Raw genomic sequence first — 23,174 nt, forward strand, 5'->3', positions numbered from 1 at the left:
TAATGAATAAGTATTCCTGTCTCCATAAGGGTCTGTTGGCTCCTGATATAAATTTGAGTCCGTAAGCTCCATCACTTTATCTGTCACGACAGGGATGGGATACGTGTTCTGTGCTCTAAAATAGTCTCAACATCTGCTCATGTCTGACCGACAGAGAGCTAATGTTGACTAAGAGTTAACATCTAAAGGGTGACTGAGTTAACTTTACAACTCCCCATCCCTGCTACTAGCGGGGGAGACCAGGCAGAAGACAGACCAGAGAAGGGAGAGCAGACGCCATGGGAGACAGAGCCCATGCATCTTCAGGCACACGCAGGCAGCATTGATTCTAGCCTGTGTCTGTGTCCAACTGGCTAGGCAGAGGCTGTCTACAACCCAGTCAATGTAGAACAGAGCTGGGCTCCTGTYGACCAAGCAAAAACAGATCTATTGGACCCATTTGAACATGGGGCAGAAGGGGGAACCCCTATGGTTTCACACACACGCACACAGTGGATCCCCATGGTCCCGTCAGTAGGTCAGAGCACAGTGGGTTATGAGGGCACTGCTGTCTACTAGTCCCCCAATGACCCATAAAAACTTTACTGTTCCAATAAATGACCATCCTGCATTACGGAGATACATCTTAACAAAGGCTAGATTACCTATTCAATATCACTCTGAATCCATTTCACAACAGGTACAATGGTTACTATATAGGAGTACCGATGGACACGAGCTGGACATGAGCAATGCAGCTAACTCTGGTTCAATCAATGGAAATCAAATAGATGATCAAGACGTACTGTATATTCAGAGATACAGGCGATGAGATAGAGATAGAGAAATAGAGAGAGGCACAGAGCAGAGAGAGAGGCACAGAGAGAGAGAGGCACAGAGAGAGAGAGAGAGAGAGAGAGAGGCACAGAGAGAGAGAGAGGCACAGAGAGAGAGAGTCACAGAAGAGAGAGAGAGAGAGGAGAGAGAGAAGGCACAGAGAGAGAGAGAGGCACAGAGGAGAGAGAGAGTCACAGAGAGAGAGAGAGAGAGAGAGAGAGGCAACAGAGAGAGAGAGAGAGAGAGAGAGAGAGGAGAGAGAGAGAGAGAGAGAGAGACACAGAGAGAGAAGAGAGAGAGAGAGAGAGAGGAGAGAAGAGAGAGAGAAGAGAGAGAGAGGCACAGAGAGGAGAGAGAGAGAGAGAAGAGAGAGAGAGAGGCACAAGAGGAGAGAGAGAGAGAGGACAGAGAGAGAGAGAAGAGGCACAGAGAGAGAGAGAAGAGGTACACAGAGAGAGAGAGAGGTACAACAAGAGGAGGCACAGAGAAGAGAGAAGAGAGAGCACAGAGAGAGAGAGAGAGAGGCACAGAGAGAGAAGAGAAGAGAGAGAGAGAGGAGAGGAGAGGAGAGAGAGGGGAGAGAGAGAGAGAGAGAGAGAGAGAGAGAGAGAGAGGAGAGAGAGAGAGAAGAGAGAGAGAGAGAGAGAGAGAGGCAGTGTGTAGTCTGCTTTCCATCCGAGTCTGAGCATCAGGTGGGTAACGTGATTATGGGAACCACAATACAATCAGTGTGTGTTAGTTTGAGTTTACATGAAGCCCATAAAACAATGAGGGGATATTTTTGCTGAAATTGAATTCAGGGATTGTTTAACAAGATTTACAGAATACGCTCACACCTAGCCAGGTGGAACTGCTATCCCTCCAGTGTACTGCATCCTGTCATCTACACAATATAATGAACCAGAATAGTTAATCATATTCTCACGTGTGTGTGTGTGTGTGTGTGTGTGTGTGTGTGTGTGTGTGTGTGTGTGGTGTGGGGTGTGTGTGTGTGTGTGTGGTGTGTGTGTGTGTGTTGTGTGTGGTGTGTGTGTGTGTGTGTGTGTGTGTGTGTGTGTGTGTGTGTGTGGTGTGTTGTGTGTGTGTCACGTTCTGACCTTTTTTCCTTTGTTTTGTCTTTATTTATTATGGTCAGGGCGTGAGTTGGGGTGGGCAGTCCATGTTATTGTGTTTCTATGTTTAGGTTTGTCATTTGGCCTGAAATGGTTCTCAATCAGAGGCAGGTGTTTTGCATTGTCTCTGATTGGGAACCATATTTAGGTTGCCTGTTTTCACTGTTGGTTTGTGGGTGTTTGTCTTCCGTGTCAGTGTTTGAACGGGACTGTTTTTCGGTTAGATTTCTCTTTGTTATTTTGTTTTGTGTAGTGTTCAGTTTATTTAATAAACATGGACACTTTCCACTCTGCGTTTTGGTCCGATCCCTGCTACACCTCCTCTTCAGACGGAGGAGGACATCAGCCGTTACAGTGTGTGTGTGCGTGCGTGCGTGCGTGCGTGCGTGCGTGGTGCGTGTGGTGTGCGTCGTGCGTGCTGCGTGCGTGGTGCTGTGTTTTTACTGTAGTTCATTATATTCTTTCCCTCTTTTCCAAATTCCATATGTTCATCCACTCTCCTTGAGCCTGGAGATAAACCAAAACCTCCACTCAGCTCTCTCCAACAGGGAGAAAACAGAAAACTCCACCTCAGCCCTCTCAACAGGGAGAGAACAGAAACCTCCACCTCAGCTATCTCCAACAGGGAGAGAACAGAAACCTCCACCTCAGCCCTCTCCAACAGGGAGAGAACAGAAACCTCCACCTCAGCTATCTCCAACAGGGAGAACAGAACCCCCCTCAGCTATCTCCAACAGGAAGAGAGCAGAAACCTCCACCTCAGCTTCTCCAACAGGAGAGAAAGAAACATCCACCTAAGCTATCTCAACAGGAAGAGAGCAGAAACCTCCACCTCAGCTATCTCCAATAGGGAGGAAGAAACCTCCACCTCAGCTATCTCCAACAGGGAGAGAACAGAAACCTCCACTCAGCTATCTCCAACAGGGAGAGAACAGAAACCTCCACCTCAGCTTCTCCAACAGGAGAGAAACAGAAACCTCCACCTCAGCCTTCCAACAGGGAGAGAACAGAACCTCCACCTCAGCTATCTCCAACAGGAGAGAACAGAAACCTCCACCTCAGCTCTCCAACAGGGAGAGAACAGAAACCTCCACCTCAGCTATCTCCAACAGGGAGAGAACAGAAACCTCCCCCTCAGCTATCTCCAACAGGAAGAGAGCAGAAACCTCCACCTCAGCTATCTCCAACGGGGAGAGAAGAAACCTCCACCTCAGCTATCTCCAACAGGAGAGAGAGAACCTCCACCTCAGCTATCTCCAAAGGGAGAGAACAGAAACCTCCACCTCAGCTATCTCCAACAGGGAGAGAACAGAAACTCCCACCTCAGCTATCTCCAACAGAAGAGAACAGACTCCACCTCAGCTTTTCCAAAGGGAGAGAACAGAAACCTCCACCTCAGCTATCTCCAACAGGGAGAGAACAGAAACCTCCACCTCAGCTATCTCCAACAGGGAGAGAACAGAAACCTCCACCTCATATCTCCAACAGGGAGAAAACAGAAACTCCACCTCAGCTATCTCCAACAGGGAGAGAACAGAAACCTCCACCTCAGCTATCTCCAACAGGGAGAAAACAGAAACCTCCACTCAGCTATCTCCAACAGGGAGAAAACATCCACCTCAGCTATCTCCAACAGGGAGAGAACAGAAACTCCACCTCAGCTATCTCCAACAGGGAGAGAACAGAAACCTCCACCTCAAGCTATCTCCAACAGGGAAGAACAGAAATCTCCACCTCAGCTATCTCCAACAGGGAGAGAACAGAACCTCCACCTCAGCTATCTCCAACAGGGAGAGAACAGAAACCTCCCCTCAGCTATCTCCAACAGGGAGAGAACAGAAACCTCCACCTCAGCTATCTCCAACAGGGAGAGAACAGAAACCTCCACCTCAATATCTCCAACAGGGAGAGAACAGAAACCTCCACCTCAGCTTTCTCCAACAGAGAGAGAACAGAAACCTCCACTCGGCTATCTCCAATAGGGAGAAAACAGAAACCTCCACCTCAGCTATCTCCAACAGGGAGAAACAGAAACCTCCACCTCAGCTATCTCCAACAGGGAGAGAACAGAAACCTCCACTCAGCTATCTCCAAACAGGGAGAAAACAGAAACCTACCTCAGCTATCTCCAACAGGGAGAGAACAGAAACTCCACCTCAGCTATCTCCAACAGGGAGAAAACAGAAACCTCCACTCAGCTATCTCCAACAGGAGAAAAAACATCCACCTCAGCTATCTCCAACAGGGAGAGAATAGAACCCTCCACCTCAGCTATCTCCAACAGGGAAGAACAGAACCTCCACCTCAGCTATCTCCACAGGGAGGAACAGAATCTCCACCTCAGCTATCTCCAACAGGGAGAGAACAGAAACCTCCACCTCAGCTATCTCCACAGGGAGAGAACAGAAACCTCCCCCTCAGCTATCTCCAACAGGGAGAGAACAGAAACCTCCACCTCAGCTATCTCCAACAGGGAGAGACAGAAACCTCCACCTCAACTATCTCCAACAGGGAGAGAACAGAAACCTCCACCTCAGCTATCTCCAACAGAGAGAGAACGAAACCTCCACCTCGGCTATCTCCAATAGGGAGAAAACAGAAACCTCCACCTCAGCTATCTCCAACAGGGAGAACAGAAACCTCCACCTCAGCTATCTCCAACAGGGAGAGAACAGAAACCTCCACCTCAGCTATCTCCAACAGGGAGAAAAAAGAAACCTCCACCTCAGCTATCTCCAACCAGGGAGAGAACAGAAACCTCACCTCAGCTATCTCCAACAGGGAGAAAACAAACCTCCACCTCAGCTATCTCCAACAAGGGAGTCAACAGAAACACAGCAGCTATCTCCTCCCCAGTGTACCACAGAGAGATCTAGCTCTCTTTTCTCTCTCTTCTCTCTTTTTCATTTCTCACTAGCGTTAATAAAGGGATTATGTTGGCTTAGAAACAAGTTGATATCCCTCAGGTGAGGATTGTCATTTCATTTCCTCACCTGATATGAGAAAGCAACAGCTGAAACGTTATATGAGTCGCTTGTAGGTGTTTCAACGTTGCTGTCAAATTTGGTCGGCATACACTGTAAAAAACAAAAAACAAAACACAAATTTACTTGTTTCAACTAATTACAATTAACAGCCTTTTTTTGGTTTATTCAACTTTCGGTCAAAGCGTTAACGGAACTTAATATTTTTAGTTGGCCTAAACATAGCTCCAACATGAGAAAGCGCTTTCAAAAATTCAGTCAACTTAAAATGACGTGTTTGCTTAATGTTGATTCAACTAGTAATTATCTTACCTAAAAAAAAGTCTGTGAAACTAGTGCTTTTAACACAATCTTTTCAAAGTACATATTTGACATACATGACCTCATATGTTCAGTTTTACAGTAGTTATTACTCAGTATGTCCTCAACTGGGATTTGAACTCGCAACCTTTTTATTATCTATATTTGTATTTCCCCTTTAATTAACCAGGTAGACCAGATGAGAACAAGTTATCATTTACAACTAAGACCTGGCCAAGATAAACCAAAGCAGTGCGACCAAAACAACAACACAGAGTTACACATAAACAAACGTACAGTCAATACCACAGTAGAAAAATTTGTATACAGTGTGTGCAAACGAAGTAAGGAGGTAAGGCAATAAATAGACCAATAGTGGCGAAGTAATTACAATTGAGCAATTTACACTGGAGTGATATATGTGCAGATGAGGATGTGTAAGTAGAAATACTGGTGTGCAAAAGAGGAGAAAAACGAATGTGTGAATGTGTAACTAGTTCCARATTCGCTGTCTTTTGTTGGCAAAATGCCAAAATAATATTTTCTATRTTAATGAACATATTAGACAAATTAAGCAAACATAATTTTAAGTTCACAAGTTTTTTCCCACGTTTTCTTATGTTGAGCTAAGCTCAGGCCACCAAAAAAGGCTGTCGAACCAATTACTTAATAATATTTAGATGAAATTACAAGATTTMTTTGTACAGTGTATTTGTGTATTTGTAAATATTGTATTGTTGAACATTTCTTGTACTTGTGGTAAAATCATGAAGTAAAAAAAAAAGAAGATCTATTACATTTAAAAAGTCACCACTGTAAAATAAAGCTTCTGTATCTACTAATGTGGCTGCAAATCTTAGCTGCTCTGTTCAGTGTCAACCAATAGGGCACTTTGTATAGATTGACCTTGTAAATGCGTTAAACAATCTGAAAGGGGCCTGTTCTGAGAACGAACGTAAGGTTGTGACATTGGATGTAGCTTGACCTTTAACCCTGGAGCCAGGGGGCAAGAGGGGTCGGATGACCCTGCTCTTTACTATGCTAATGAAATGGAAGGTATCTGCTCACTTACAGAACTCCACACACACACACACACATCACACACACACACCACACACACACACCACACACACACACACACACACACACACACACACANAGTATATTAGTAATGTGAAAAGAGAAACAACAGAAATTGCCTCCATATATACGTCAATATTCATTGCCAAAAGTCAAAGTATGCCCAACAAACAGGGTTCTTCAATAAAATGTGAGAGAGGCCACTAGTCCTTGTTGAGAATCACTGTGCTATTGTGCTGCCTGTAGGGATGAACCTAGGCAGTGTCCATCTAAAACATCTGCACATGGGACCAATGTGTCTGCAAAACACTAGGCCTTGGTTGATCTTCACAAACTACTTTTGGCTAAGTTCAATGGTGTCATTGTGATTCTTTTTATGTATTGTGTTACATGCTTATTTGTGCACTTTAAGAATGATTGTGTTCTAATATAGGTAATTTCTGCTGATCTCTGATGATTGTCTGTTGCACTCATATGTGACTCACGACCTGGATATTATGGTCAATCATTTAGTTTTCCTTTAAAGCTTATTTTTGATTGTCATCTCTAAACAGAATCTAATATCACTTGAAACGTAAATTACTTGCAACTTAAACTACTTGAAGTAGACAATTTTGTTTTAAATAAAGTTTATTGTGTCTGCTGGCAGGCAGTCTCAGGGTCAGGGCAGGGAGAATGGTCAACCCCAGAGAAGCTAGGAAACTGGAACAATCGAGAGACAGGAGTAGAGGGAAAAACGCTGGTAGGCTTGACGAAACAAAACAAACTGCCAACAAACAAACAGAGAACACAGGTGTAAATACACAGGGGATAATGGGGAAGATGGGTGACACCTGGGAGGGGGGTGGAGAGAATCACAAAGACAGGGGAAACAGATCAGGGTGTGACCCAATTAGGGGTGGGTTGGCTGGGTTAGGGACAAATAAAAAATACAAATATATTTTTTAATACATATATTTACAGAACAATATATGAGGGATTGGAAATGCTGCAGACAATTACACTGATGGAAGCTGCAATCTGCAATAATAAAGCTGATCTACCACATAGAAAAACAAAACAAAAATTAAATATACAAAAGATCTGTGTTTATCCTCAAATTTATGCCATAATAAGCAGGTTGTATTGTTTTTCAGTTGTTTCTCATTCAGCTATCCTGAATACTATACATACAAATGAAATTGCCCTGTGATGTGACACTGCTACTGTGAGAAAGTGCTGTCTGCTTTCATTTGCAAGACAGAAAGTTGTGACTGTCGAACAGTGACTCAAAAGACAAGTGAGAGCATCACAGAACAACAAGTTGCTGTTAATATCTCAGACATTACAGTGCAATATTATCACTAACATCTTCTCATTATTGGTTTAAAAAGAAAACGTGAGCAACACACTAGGAGCTCAGTAGGCAAATACATGTAATACCAACATTTCAACAGCCTAGCTGTCTTCATTAGGGTTACCTACAGCACAGCCTAGCTGTCTTCATTAGGGTTACCTAGCCAGCAGAGCCTAGCTGTCTTCATTAGGGTTACCTAGCCAGCACCGCTAGCTGTCTTCATTAGGTTTACCTAGCCAGCACAGCCTAGCGTCTTCATTAGGGTTTACCTAGCCAGCACAGCCTAGCGTCTTCATTAGGGTTTACCTAGCCAGCACAGCCTAGCTGTCTTCATTAGGGTTTACCTAGCAGCACAGCCTAGCTGTCTTCATTAGGGTTACCTAGCCAGCAGAGCCTAGCTGTCTTCATTAGGGTTTACCTAGCCAGCACGCCTAGCTGTCTTCATTAGGGTTTACCTAGCCAGCACAGCCTAGCAGCTGCTTCATTAGGGTTTACCTAGCCAGCACAGCCTAGAGTCCCGTGTGGTCCCGTGTGGCTCAGTTGGTAGAGCATGGCGCTTGCAACGCCAGGGTGTCGGGTTCATTCCCCACCGGGGGACCAGGATGATATGTATGAATGTATGAACAGTATAGCAGTCTTACATGCATACTGGTGGAATGGAGTTACAGTATGTGTTGAAGCATACCGCATCCAGAGATATGTAGAGACATGAGAGAAAACAAAGTGTTTATTGAAGAGTTAAGCCGACAAACCGAACTTTAAGGCCTTGGTAGAACCTGGGTGAAGTAGGCCTTGTGGTGCTAACCAACTTTAAGGCCTTGGTAGAACCTGGGTGAAGTAGGCCTTGTGGTGCGAATGTGAATTTCCTTTTTTTTCGGCCTGCCACTTCTCACTTAAAACATAGTTTGGCTGTTTAATAGACATAATGAATGAAGGTGATGAAGACATTCTAAATAGTAAGAATTTTTCCTCCATTTCCCCCCACGTCATTATACCTCTCATGTTACTAGGAGACAAAACCACCGTCATTCATTTCCTGGAACTAATACATACGTTCAGATTAATTATTTCTGCCCTTTATGCAGAAAAAATTCTGATGTTAGTATTATTTCACATCATTGAATGTTTTAAAAGAAATGAGGAACATGACCTCAGCTTTACCTTAAAGCTCTGTCATTATCGCCCATGCTATCGCCCATGCTCTAGTCTAGTAGCTGTAAATGCAGACAGGCCTAGTTGACGTCTCTTCATGAATGGAGACATTATTACATTTACATTTGAGTCATTTAGCAGACACTGTTAGCCAGAGTGACTTGCAGGAGCAATTAGGGCTAAGAGCCTTGGTGAATGGCACATTGGCAGAGTTTTTGCCTAGTCTTCTGGCGACTGGCCCAATGCTTGTAACCGCTACGCTGTCGTGGTGTTGTTCATTCCCTCAAAGATCTTTAATATCTCTCAATATACATACACTAGATATTCAGAGATATCTTTAACACGCTGTCCCTTTGCACATAGCTTGGTTCTTCTTTCTGTTTTGGGGGTCTAGGTCTGGTTACTGTAAAGCACACTGTGACAAATGWTATTACAATGCAGAGATAATTACTCAACCAAACATGTCATCAGAGAAATCAGGGAGCAGAAATGGGTGATGTCATGCACCTTCCCATCGTCTTGGTAACCAAGTGCTAGAATTAAATGGTAACCAAGTGCTGCCATATTAATGAACAACCCAGTTTCATATGTTAACCTTGTGCTTCCAGATAAATGAAAAACTCAGTTTCAAATGTTCTTTCACAGCTTTTGGAAGAGAATAGTTTCCTTAATTTTCCAGGAACATGTTTATTTTGGGGTGTGTTCTTTGTTTGTGTGCGCTGTGCTTTCTTAAGCTATTTCAATCACCTCCTCTTCCTGTCAGTAAGCTCATTAGCACATCATATAATTTCTCCAGTGAAGCCTGCCGTCACAATAGCATTGTGACTTTTAGTATGGGCCACTGTAGTTTGAATAACGGGAAGGACAATAAACTATCAGGCTCCATGTGGACCTGTGCTTGAAAACCAGTGCCAACATTAAGGCAAAGTGACAATTCATCACTATTTTACACCACAATTTAATTGAGCCATGCATAGACTTTCTTAAACGCCATCCACACACATTCACAAACACAGTAACATTGGTTTATTTTCTCTGTTGAATTCTGAGTTTAGTTTGTAACTTTAACATATTGGTKTGTTTCAGCACCAGCTGCATCTGAAGTCACTGGGATTATAGGAGAGTCTGTTCTTCTGTCCTGTGACCTGAATTCATCCACGGCCATCGACACAGCAAGACTCCGGTTCTATTGGCAAGATAAGTCCGGAAAAGTGTTGTACTCGTTCAACAAAGGAGAAGAGAATCAACATCAGGATAACCTTTACACAAACAGAACTAAAGCCTTTGGGTCTGAGATGAGTTCTTATCTAAACTCAGCCAAGTCACACTTGAAGACAAGCAGAATGTCTACTGGTGCTTTCGCTACACTGTTTGACGAGAATGATAAGCATTTCCACGAGTTGATAAAGATGTGTCCCGCTACCCTACTTGTGGCAGGTATGGTTGAGCTAATAGCACAGGAGGCTGCTGAGGGGAGGACTGGAATAGCGTCAACCACATGGGAAACCATGTATTGGAGTGTTTTGATACCAATTCCATGTCCACGCTGTGTGAATCATTTCACAGCACTAATTCTGTCATTGTAGGAAATCATCAAAACGTTATTATGGCACATTTCTAACATCTTCTTCTCTTTGCTTTTCACTTTCAGCACGGTTCCCCACCCAGTGTGACTGTGAACAAGACAAATAATGAAATGCACGTGTTCAACCAGGGGGGATACCCACAGCCAGTCGTCACATGGACCATCCAGGACGTCCTATTGGCTCAGAACCGCACTCCTGGACCCGTGGGAAGTACAGACCAAAAGACCTACCTGATCCTGAAAGTGGACTGTACACCGTCTGGAGCCAAGTGAATATGAAGAGTAAAATCAGACGGTGACCTGCCATATCTTCACCCCGTTCTGAGAGAGACTGTGAGCAACACAAACCATCGTCAGCTCCCAATCAGAGCATTAACACAGACCCTGCAGGTGCATGGACAGGACGTAACACCACCACTCCTGCCTAATATTCATTAACTGAAAACTTAATTACTCATCTTGTCTTTTCCCCACAGGTGAAGTTTCAAGAAAGGCTTTTCTCCCGGAATTTTGGAGCATTATACAATATGTTTTGTGATTTTCCTCGTGGGGATATTATTTGCTACAAAAATGTAAGTTACAATTTCCTATGTTTTATTTTCCTGTATATGAAATCAGATTCAGTACTTTATAAAGTTGTCTCAGTCTGTATTACTCTGTCAGTGACACATCTAAAGATGTTATCTCCATTTACATTCAAATACTATATTAGTGTTAGTATTGTGAAAATCAGCTTGGCCCTATGTCATTTCCATTCTGTGTTTAGATGGACTGCAGTGTATTGTTAATTATGACTAATAACATGAACTCTGTGATCTGGTTAATTACGAATATAACACTGATCCATGTTGATCTAGGTTGTCGAGCCACAGGAGACAGAGGTGGTACCTCAGGAGCCAGAGGTGGTGCAACAGGGCCAACGGATTTTCCACAGGAGCCAGAGGTGGTACTACAGGAGCCAGAGGTGGTACTACAGGAGCCAGAGGTGGTACTACAGGAGCCAGAGGTGGTGCAACAGGAGGTGATGAGGAGCAGATCATTCTAATGGGTATCACAACAAGCCAGCCTTAGTATAGTAGTGTTGATCAAGTTGATGGAGCCACAGTTACCAACGCTAACGGCGCTACAGCAAAAAAACACAGCTGATGGTGTAACAGAACCAGTGCGTGACATTGTAAACATGAAACTGGACAACAGTAGTTTTGAGACAGGTCTGATCCTGAGTTGGACGCAGACTGATGAGGTTATGTAAAGAGGAAAGTCTGWAGCTACAGTAAACGATGCTATACAGGAACCAGGTGTAGGCCGGCACCAGACGATCTAGAGGCAGACTGACATTTCTTTATATACGGGTCCATAAATTGGACATGTCGGTGTACTGTATCCCAACGGAATCTACCTCTTCTATTGGAAGTATTTGCATGTTTTTTTCTAATATTTTCTAATTAATAGCCAGCTATTAGAAAAGCGTTAGAACGTCTACAGTAGAATGTTGTAAATAATGTGTCTGGAAATGTTCTACTGTAGAAGTTCTAAATCATGGGAGTATTTAAAAAAAATACATTACAATATTAAACTACTTCTGTTTTCAAATATAAAATATCCAAATATTTCCTTACAAATGTCTTTGAAAATAATTGAAAGACCCTGCAGTAAATAGTATTTTAAACCATGTCTGAACCTGAAAAATAAGTGAAAGACCCCAAATAGTATTTTAAATATAGTCTGATATTCAGTGGACAAACCTGCCTAGTGGGAYCCAAGACATCTGACGTTGAAAATACATTTTTGTTTTATATTTGTTTTATATTTGACTTGAATTTATGAAGAACACTGAAGTTAAATGTTTTACCTTAAATCGGCCAGTAAGTGAGACCTGAACCTATAARCATCCACTTCATTCTCTCTGCATGTCTTTGTGTAACAAGTTACTGCAGAGGTTCTGAAGCTTGTACCATGACCAAGGACTAGATTCAATCCGGACCGAAATGGAGCCCATATATACAGCATTTACCGTGAATGCATTCTCTGCAAATGCAGGATTGTTAGCTTTTAAATTTCACTAGTGCGGATCTTCAGTGGTCCAGACTGAATCCAGGCCTAAAACCATGTAAACCTCAACACACTGGTACAGTTTGTGTACTCTCAGACTGACTAGAGGAGACATTTTCACTGTGCCAAACAGACCTCAAAACTCTGCCAAACAGGACCTCACTCTGGCCAAACAGACCTCACTCTGCCAAACAGACCTCACTGCTGGCCAAACAGACCTCACTGTGCAAAGCCTCACTCTGCCAATCAGACGCTCACTCTGCAAACAGACCTCACGGTGCCAAAAGACCTGCACTCTGTGCAAACTAGGTGCAACATCAGAGCCCCTCACTGTGCCAAACAGACCTCACTCTGCCAAACGGACCTCACTCTGCCACATCAGACCTCACTGTGCCAAACAGACCTCCAGTGTTCAACATTAAGGGACAGCTGCTGCAGATCTGTTAACCAGATTTAGATTACATTTTGATTTTGTCTTTAATAAATATTGTTGCGAATATTCAAAAAGGTTTATGTATTATATTTATTTCAATGTCAAACTTTTTATTCTGGTGTTTTCCTATACAGTAGGTGTATTGAAAATTTGGCCATTCTATATTCGTATTATTTTGGGAAATTGTTTTTGAAAATCATTCAAAGAAATTGTCCTAGATGTGTCCTAGATGTGGTTACATTGGTAGAGAGACCCTTCTGCTGCATGATGTAGCTAAACAACATGTATGTGACCAATAACATTTGATTTGATGAAGACTACTGCTTATTGCATTCGTGGCTCATGGATAGATGCAGCGGCCAAAGACACAAACACCCTGTTTATATCAACCTCAAAGATTAAAAATAGATTTATCTTGAACTTAGGTTCATCTTAACAGAACTGTCAGTGAATGTTTTTTTATGAATGGTTAAAGGTTAAGAGATCCAATCCCTTAAAGTTGTGTGTGTCAGCTGTAGGGGTGTCCATGTTGCTGGGGATCGGAAGTGTCCGCTGAGAGAGAGGCAGGTTGAKGTGGCCAGAGTCTGAGTAGTGCAGAAGGTTTCGTATGCTGAGGCAGTGAAGAAAGTAGAGGAGGATGGATCAAAGGGGGAAAGGAGCCTGAGAGGATCCCAGTGAGTAGTAGATCTGTGCGTGCGTGCGTCTATCTCAGTCACCAGATCCCAACCTAGTAGAACATTTATGGGAGATTGTGTTGCCTGAGACAGCGTTTTCCACCACCGTCAACAAACTAAATTATGGAATTGCTCCCTCCAATAGAGTTTCAGACACTTGTAGAATTTATGCCAAGGTGCATTGAATCTGTTCTGGTGGCTCGTGGTGGTACAACACCCTATTAGCACACTATGTTGGTGTTTCCTTTACTTTGGCAGTTACCCGTAGTCATTATAGAATGAGATGTGATAGAATGTAAACTAGTTACCTGTAGTCATTATAGAATGAGATGTGATAGAATGTAAACTAGTTACCTGTAGTCATTATAGAATGAGATGTGATAGAATGTACACRAGTTACCTGTATAGTCTCGTTGCATGTTGTGTACAGTCAGTGGTCACAGACCTGTTGCTTCATCAGGTCCCCTCATAACAGAGAAGCAGACAACAGTATTTACAGTGAGATATCATCGGGGACATCGTGCCTCAACCTGACTGGTTAACTTGCTATTCGGCTCCTATCWCCTGACCCAGATGAGTCATGATGCGTATGGTGTGGTAGCTTGACTAGAAATTAAATGTAGGATTATGATCCTCTTGTTGCACATGATGTATAATTATATATTGTTTTATATGTTTTCTACTAAAGTGTCTTTTCTCTTAATAAACTATTACATTTGTTAAGTTATTCAGATGTTATATACTATGTTAATGTATCTTCAAGTACTCCTCTATGATGCTACTGCGGTAACTAAACCGGTTCTACAACGTCAACGTACACAAACACAGGAAGTAAGTCATTTCAACCACATATCTGATTTAGGTTCAGGGTTGTTGCTACTTATCCTCACTGTTTCACTTGGGGAGGGGAGAGAAAGAGATCTATTTTATTTGTCATTAGTCAGTTGTAATTGTCATTAGGTAATTAGGTAAAGTTTCTATAAGGGGGGTTAACACAGAACAATAACAATGGTGAAACCAGAGGAGGATGGCTGTTTGAGAGAGGAGGAGGAGGGGAGGTGGAGCTGTTTGAGATGATGGAGGCCCTGGGACGGGAGTGTTTGAGATGAGAGAGGAGGAGGGCGAGGGAGCTGTTTGGATGAGGAAGAGGAGCACTGGGAGGAGGCGAGCTGTTTGAGATGAGGGAGCCCGGGGAGGGAGCTGTTTGAGATGCAGGAGGGAGGAGGGAGGGAGAGTGTTTGAGATGAGGAGGCCCTGGGGAGGGAGCTGTTTGAGATGAGGGAGGAGAGAGGGAGGGGACTGTTTGCGGATGAGGAGGGAGGAGGGTGAGCGAGGGGGAGGGAGCTGGTTGAGGATGTTAGGAGGGAGTAGGGGGAGGGAAGGCTGTTTGAGATGAGGAGGGGAGGGGTGAGGTGAGAGTTGTTTGAGATGAAGGAGGAGGAGGGAGGGAGCTGTTTGAGATGGAGGGAGGGAGGGGGAGGGAGCTGTTTGAGATGAGGAGGGAGGAGGGGAGGGGAGGGAGCTGTTTGGATGATTGAGGAGGAGGAGGGGAGGTGGAGAGTTTTGAGATGAGGAGGGTAGGAGGGGGATGTTAGAGAGAGTGGAGGGAGGTGGAGCTGTTTGGATGAGGAGGGGGAGGAGGGGAGGGAGCTGTTTGATGATGAGATGGGAGGAGGGGGAGATGTTGAGATGAGAGGAGGGGAGCGGGAGTGGAGAGCTGTTTGAGGATGAGGTAGGGAGAGAGGAGGGGGGAGCTGTTGAATGAGGAGGGAGGTGAGGAGGAGCTGTTGAGATGAGGAGGGAGGAGGTGGGAGATGTTTGAGATGAGGAGGGAGGAGGGAGGGAGGCTGTTTGAGATGAGGAGGGAGAGAGAGGAGGGGAGGAGCTGTTTGAGATGAGGAGGAGAGGAGGGGAGGGAAGCTGTTTGAGATGAGGAGGAGAGGAGGTGAGGTGGGAGATGTTTGAGTGGAGGAAGTGAGGAGGGAGGGAGAGGGAGGAGAGATGTTTGAAGGATGAGGACGGGAGGGAGGGGAGGGAGCTGTTTGAGATTGAGGAGGGAGGAGGGAGGAGCTGTTTGAGATGAGGAGGAGGAGGGAGGATGTTTGGATGAGGAGGGGAGGGAGATGTTTGGTTGGGAGGAGGGGAGGGAGATGTTTGAGATAGAGGAGGCAGGGGAGGGAGATGTTTGAGATGAGGAGGGAGGAGGGGAGGGAGCTGTTTGGATGAGGAGGGAGGAGGGGGGAGGAGCTGTTTGAATGAGAGGGAGGAGGCGATGGGAGCTGTTTGAGATGAGGAGGGGGGAGGGGAGGGAGATGTTTGAGTATGAGGAGGGAGGGAGGGAGGAGCTGTTTGAGATGAGGAGGGAGGGAGGGGGAGAGGAGCTGTTTGAGATGAGGATGGGAGGAGGGGAGGGAGCTGTTTGAGATGAGGAGGAGGAGGGGAGGAGATGTTTGAAGAATGAGGAGGAGGAGGGAGGGAGATGTTTTGAGAGGTGAGGAGGGAGGAGGGAGGGGAGCTGTTTGAGATTGAGGAGGGAGGGAGGGAGGGAGTGTTTGAGATGAGGAGGGAGGAGGGGGGAGGGAGCTGTTTGAGATTGCAGAGGGAGGAGGGAGGGAATGGGTGAGATGAGGAGGGAGGAGGGGAGGGAGATGTTTGATGATGCAGGTGAGGCCCTGGAAGAGGAGCTGTCTTGAGGATGAGGAGGACGGAGGGGAGGGAGCTGTTTGAGATGAGAGGGGATGGAGGGGAGGGGTAGTGTTGAGATGAGGAGGGGGAGGGAGCTGTTTGAGATGAGGAGGGAGTGAGGGAGGAGATGTTTGAGAATGAGGGGGAGGGAGGGAGGAGCTGTTTGAGATGAGGAGGAGTAGGGGAGGAGCTGTTTGAAGATGAGGAGGGAGGAGGGGAGGAGCTGTTTGAGATTAGGAGGGAGGAGGAGGAGGGAGGAGTGTTTGAGATGAGGAGGGGGGGAGGAGGGAGCATTGAGAGAGTGAGGAGGAGGAGGGAGGAGCGTTTGAGATGAGGATGGGAGCGGCGGAGCGGAGATTGTTTGAGTGATGAGGGAGGGAGGAGGGCGTGAGATGGCGAGGAGCCTGTTTGATATGATAGAGGGAGGGGGCAGGATTGCTGTGTTTTGAATGAGGAGCGGAGAGGGAGGGAGCTGTTTAAGACGTGGAGGGGAGGGAGGAGGGGAGGAGCGTTGAGATGAGGAGGGGAGAGGAGGGAGGAGCTGTTTGAGATGTGGAGGGGGGAGGGAGGAGGGGACGGGAGCTGTTATGAATGAGGGAGGGAGGAGGGAGGAGGGAGGGCGGCGTTGTGGAGGCTGAGGAGGGGAGGAGGGGAGGAGGGGAGGAGCTGTTTAGGTGCGAGGATGGAGAGGAGGAGGAGCTGTTTGGAGATGAGGAGGGAGGCGGGGTGAGGGAGCTGTTAGTGGGGGGAGGAGGAGTATGTGGAGGAGGGGGAGGGGAGCTGTTGAGAGTGGAGGGAGGGAGCTAGCCTTTGGAGATGAGGAGGAGGTAGGACCTGCTTGGTTTGAGATTGTGGAGGGGGAGGGAGGAGATGGAAGATGAATGAGGCGAGGGAGGGGGAGGGGAGGGCTGTTTTGAGATGTGGAGTGGGGAGGGAGAGGGGGAAGGAGATGTTTGAGATTGGTGAGGGGGGGGATGGAGGAGGAGCGTGGGAGCTGTTTGAGATTGGAGGGGCGAGGAGGGGAGGAGAGTTTGAGATGGTGAGGGGGGGCAGGGAGCGCTGGAGGAGCTGTTTGAAATGTGGAGGAGGAGGGAGGGAGGGGAGCGGAATGTTTGAGATAGGAGGGAAGAGGGAGGAGGGGAGGAGCTGTGGCTTTGAGATGGATGGGTGAGCGAGGGGAGGGAGATTGTTGTGAGCGAGAGGAGGGGAGGCAGGGTGAGCGGAGCTGTTTTAGAGGATGAGGGAGGGGAGGGAGCTGGTTGAGATGAAGAGGGCGGGGAGGTCACGATTTGCTGGAGAAGCGAACATTTGGCTGACAGGCATTCTCATAGGAGATACAGACAGGACATGGGGTCAACATGCCTTATCAAGAGGAGAGAGATCATGTCTGGTAGAGTTCAACCTTGCTCCCTGTGATCAGCTGTTGATGAGCATGACACTGATCTCCTGACGAATGGGTTTTAATGAAGCTAAGTATCCTACCATTTGCAACAGGTGAATGATCGATGACTGTTTACCAAAGCAGATCGTAATGACTATTTACAGCAGATGTAAGACCTATTACAAAGATAGATGACTTTTACAAGCAGATGGTAATGACTTTTACAAAGCAGATGGTAATGACCTGTTTACAAAGCAGATGGTAATGACCTATTTTACAAAAGCAGATGGTAATGACTAGTTTAAAAGATATGGAATGATCTATTTACAAGCAGGGTATGACCTATTGACAAAGCAGGTGGTTATGATGACCTATTGACAAAGCAGGTGGTTATGATCCTCATAAGCTGACAAAGCAAAACCTGCTATGTACTGCATCCTCGTAACATGTTGTCTACAGGTGTGACCTGACTAGCACCTTCGTGGGTGTAATAGACTGTATTAGAAACAGAGAGCTTTGACACCACAGACACGACACAGTGAGTCATACATCTCAGACAGTGACTGACGAAGACGATGACAACAGTATGGTGAAATACTACTACTAGCGTTGTGTTGAACTTGTTGTTAGGATTTTGTAAATACATGTGAGTGACGAATGCTTGACCCGTGAACAGGATATGATACTGAAATAAGGAAACTGCTCCTCCTTGTCTGAAGCCTCATTCATATTTTCTCTCGCTCAGGACTTACGACACAGTAACAGTACACACTCTTTTTGGTTTTGTTTTCCACAGTATCCTGCAGAGTGCAATGGACATCCTGATATAATTTGTATTTTGTTGTTGTCTGGTAAGTTTTATATTCTCTATCGTGCGCTGTGGTTGTGTCCTCGTGGCTTCCTCGTCTGTCCCTGGGCATTTATCCACACACCTTTACTTCAAATACAACATACAACCAAAGGCACATTATGATTTATTTTTGTAAAACACAATGTGATAAAGTAATGGCTGTTTGGATATGGGCTGTTTGTTCTTTGTCTAAACAGAAAATTGTCTCTTTGTTTACCTCGGGGCCATCGAATCATTGATTCAGTCTCCCGGCTTGTAACACACACATTCCACACATACTTTCACACAGAATCTCATGGCTCTGCAAATGAATAAATGAACATATATATCAGATGAAAAATGTAGTTGTGATTTAGCATGTGTGTTAGCATTGTGTGATTGCATGGTTGTTAGCATGTGGTTGTGATTTACATGTGTTTGTTAGCATGTGGTTGTGATTTACATGGCTTGTAGCATTGTTAGCATGTGGTTGTAGCATGTACATGTGATAGCAAACCGTGAGGAAGATAACAGTATAGCAGTCTTACATGCATACTGGTGGAATGGAGGTTACAGTATGTGTTGAAAGCCATACCGCATCCAGAGATATGTAGAGAAAAAATGAGAGAAAACAAATGTGTTATTGAAGAGTGAAGCCGATAACCGAACTTTAAGGCCTTGGTAGAACCTGGGTGAGTAGGCTTGTGGTGCTAACGCTTTAAGCTTGGTGACCTGGTGAGTAGCTTGTGGTGCGAATGTGAATTTCCTTTCTTTTTCAGCCTGCCGACTTCTCACTTAAAACATAGTTTGGCTGTTTAATAGACAATAATGATGATGAGAGATGAAGACATTCTAAATAAGTAAGAATTTTTTCCCCCACGTCATTATACCTCTCATGTTACTAGGATACAAAACCACCGGCATTCATTTCTGGAACTAATACATACATTCAGATGAATTATTTCTTGTGGTGAATAAAAATCTGATGTTAGTATTATTTCACATCTTGAATGTTTTTAAAGAAATGAGGAATATGACCTCAGTCTACCCTAAATCGATGTCATTATCGCCCATGCTATCGCCATGCTATCGCCCATGCTCTAGTCTAGTAGCTGTAAATGCAGACAGGCCTAGTTGACGTCTCTTCATGAATGGAGACATTATACATTTACATTTGAGTCATTTAGCAGACACTGTAGCCAGAGTGACTTGCAGGAGCAATTAGGGCTAAGTTCCTTGGTGAATGGCACATTGCAGAGTTTTTGCCTAGTCTTCTGGCGATTGGCCCAATGCTCGTAACCGCTACGCTGTCGTGGTGTTGGTCATTCCCTCAAAGATCTTTAATATCTCTCAGTATACATACACTAGATATCAGAGATATCTTTACCACGCTGTCCCTTTGCACATAGCTTGGTTCTTCTTTCTGTTTTGGGTCTAGTCTGGTTACTGTAAAGCACACTGTGACAAATGTTATTTCAATGCTGAGATAATTACTCAACCAAACATGTCATCAGAGAAATCAGGGAGCAGTAGAATGGTGATGTCATGCACCTTCCCATCGTCTTGGTAACCAAGTGCTGGATTTAATTTGTAACAAGTGCTGGATTTAATTTGTAACCAAGTGCTGCCATATTAATGAAAAAACCCAGTTTCAAATGTTCTTTCACAGCTTTTGGAGAATAAAAGTTTCCTTAACTTTCCAGGAACACGTTTGTTCAGGGAACGTTCTTTATTTGTGTGCACTGTGCTGTCTTAAGCTCTTTCAACCACTTTCTCTTATATTATGTAATTTTCCTGTCAGTGAGCACATGATGTCATTATTATCTGTGTGTGAATTCTGAGTTTAGTTTGTAACTTTGACATATTGGGTATGTTTCAGCACCAGCTGTATCTGAGTTGGAAGTCACTGGGATTAGAGGAGAGTCTGTTTCTCCTGTCCTGTGACCTGAATTCATCCACGGCCATCGACACATCAAGACTCCGGTTCTATTGGCAAGATAAGTCCGGAAAAGTGTTGTACTCGTTCAACAAAGGAGAAGAGAATCAACATCAGGATAACCTTTACACAAACAGAACTAAAGCCTTTGGGTCTGAGATGAGTTCTGGGAATATCTCTATCAAACTCAGCCAAGTAACACTTGAAGACAAGCAGAATGTCTACTGGGCTTTCCCTACACTGTTTGACGAGAATGATAAGCATATCCTCGAGTTGATAAAGTGTGTCCCCTACCCTACTTGTGGCAGGTTAGTGTTGAGCTAATAGCACAGAGGCTGCTGAGGGGAGGACTGGAATAGCGTCAACCACATGGGAACCATGTATTGGATGTGTTTGATACCATTCCATGTCCACCTGTGTGAATTTTTCACACCACTAATTCTGTCATTGTAGGAAATCATCAAACGTTATTATGGCACATTTCTAACATCTTCTTCTCTTTGCTTTGTTCACTTTCAGCACGGTTCCGACACCCAGTGTGACTGTGAACAAGACAAATATGAATGCCACGTGTTCAACCCAGGGGGGATACCCACAGCCAGTCGTCACATGGACATCCAGGACGTCCTATTGGCTCAGACCGCACTCTGGACCCGTGGGAGAGTACAGACCAAAAGACAACCTGATCCTGAAAAGTGGACTGTTACACCGTCTGGAGCCAAGTGAATATAAGAGAAAATCAGACGGTGACCTGCCATATCTTCAACCCCGTTCTGAGAGAGACTGTGAGCAACACAACCATCGTCAACTCCAATCAGAGCATTAACACAGACCCTGCAGGTGCATGTGACAGACAGGACGTAACACCACCACTCACTGCCTAATATTCATTAACTGAAAACTTAATCACTCATCTTGTCTTTTCCCCACAGGTGATGTTCAGGAAGGCTTTTCTCTCATAATTATTGTAGTTATCACTACAGTATTGATTCTGTTTTGCTTCGGTGTCGGTGGGAGGGGTTATTTTGTGTACAAAAAACGTAAGTTGCAATTTCCAATGTTTTATTTCCTGTAATGAAATCAGATTCAGTACTTTATTAAGATGTCTCAGTCTGTAATTACTCTGTCAGTGCCAAATCTAAGGATTTGTTCTCCATTTACATTCAAATACTATATTATTTTATATTATTTCACATTTGAGGAGTGACCAGTARGTGAAAATCACCTGGCCCTATGTACATTTCATTCTGTAGTTAGATGGGCTGCAGTGTATTGTTAATTATGACTAAATCACTGAACTCTGTTGATCTTGTTAATTATGACTAAAACACTGATCCATGTTGATCTAGGTTGTYGAGCCAGTGGTGGAACCAAAGAAGTTGAAGGGAAGAACCATCAAGGAAATGGTATTGTTGAGACAGAGCTTTGGACAGGCGTAGGCCGGCACCAGACATTCTAGAGGCAGACAGGTCTGATCCTGAGTTGGACGCAGACTGATGAGGTTATGTAAAGAGGAAAGTCTGAAGCTACAGTAAACGATGCTATACAGGAACCAGGTGTAGGCCGGCACCAGACATTCTAGAGGCAGACTGACATTTCTTTATATACGGGTCCATAAATTGGACATGTCAGTGTACTGTATCCCAATGGAATCTACCTCTTCTATTGGAAGTATTTGCATGTTTTTTCTAATATTTTCWAATTAATAGCCAAACAGACCTCACTGTGCCAAACAGACCTCACGGTGCCAAACAGACCTCACGGTGCCAAACAGACCTCACGGTGCCAAACAGACCTCACGGTGCCAAACAGACCTCACGGTGCCAAACAGACCTCACTGTGCCAAACAGACCTCACGGTGCCAAACAGACCTCACTGTGTTCAACATTAGGGATAGCTGCTACAGATCTGTAACCAGATTTAGATTACATTTTGATTTTGTCTTTWATAAATATTGTTGTGAATATTCAAAAAGGTTKATGTATTATATTTATTTCAATGTCAAACTTTTTATTCTGGTATTTTCCTATACAGTAGGTGTATTGAAATTTGGCCATTCTATATTCGTATTATTTGGGGAAATTGTATTTGAAAACTGCATTTGAAATGTCCAGGATGTGGTTACATTTGGTAGAGAGACCCTTCTGCTGCATTGATGTAGCTAAACACATGGATGTGACCAATAACATTTGATTGATGAAACATACTGCTTATTGCATTCAGTGGCTCATGGATAGATGCAGCGGCCAAAGACACAAACACGGTGTTTATATCAACTCAAGATTGACATCTCTTGACCAGCACCCTGGACCCCCCAGCCACGACCACAGCACCACCAACCTCAATGCCCACCACAGCCAGCGCAGCACAGACCACCCCAGCCCAGCTTCAGAGCCACTAGATGAGGCCTACCACCCCCCCCCCCCCTCCCCACCGCAGACCCCACCTGGAGGACCACAGCCCAGCAGCAGAGCTACGCACAGGCTGTGAGAGGAGCAACTGGCCAGCCGCCCCCAACAAATGAGTGACATTAAACAAATGCTGAGTCTACTATGCTCACATTGATAGGCCGAGGGTCATGATGCTCACATGTGATAGGCCGAGGGTCATGGTTAAGATGAGCACAAGAACTCCACCATTCTCACACTACATCCACCCAAGTGGCATGACACAAATTCATTTAAATGATAAACAAATCAACATATTGCAAAATAAAGTTTACTTTAATTGAAAAATTTCCTTTTTAATGGTTCTTCTTGGATTGTGAGTGTTGTCTCATTTTGAAAGGTAAAGAAAGAGGAGAAAAAAAGTTATGAAAG

The 23,174-nt window shown here is 44.7% G+C and overlaps 2 long non-coding RNA genes across 4 annotated transcripts; one reads left to right on the plus strand and one right to left on the minus strand.

Annotated features, from left to right (window-relative positions):
• The first annotated feature begins 10,460 nt into the window (after positions 1-10,460).
• On the plus strand, positions 10,461-22,747 carry LOC112068826 (uncharacterized). 3 transcript variants are annotated; one of them, XR_011475225.1, is made up of 3 exons: positions 10,461-10,647; positions 21,091-21,395; positions 21,705-22,747. It is a non-coding gene; the product is annotated as an uncharacterized lncRNA (long non-coding RNA). The 3 variants fall into 3 exon arrangements; XR_011475224.1 differs by lacking the exon at positions 10,461-10,647 and adding an exon at positions 18,321-18,441 and having other exon boundaries at positions 20,299-21,395; XR_011475226.1 differs by lacking the exon at positions 10,461-10,647 and having other exon boundaries at positions 20,065-21,195; positions 21,288-21,395.
• LOC139023990 (uncharacterized) lies at positions 12,168-22,156 on the minus strand. The gene is made up of 3 exons (XR_011475227.1): positions 22,075-22,156; positions 12,596-12,614; positions 12,168-12,552 (listed from the first exon to the last, which is right to left on the minus strand). It is a non-coding gene; the product is annotated as an uncharacterized lncRNA (long non-coding RNA).
• Positions 22,748-23,174: the final 427 nt, after the last annotated feature.

This window comes from Salvelinus sp. IW2-2015, unplaced genomic scaffold (assembly GCF_002910315.2).
Source record: "Salvelinus sp. IW2-2015 unplaced genomic scaffold, ASM291031v2 Un_scaffold762, whole genome shotgun sequence".
NCBI classification, from domain to species: domain Eukaryota; kingdom Metazoa; phylum Chordata; class Actinopteri; order Salmoniformes; family Salmonidae; genus Salvelinus; species Salvelinus sp. IW2-2015.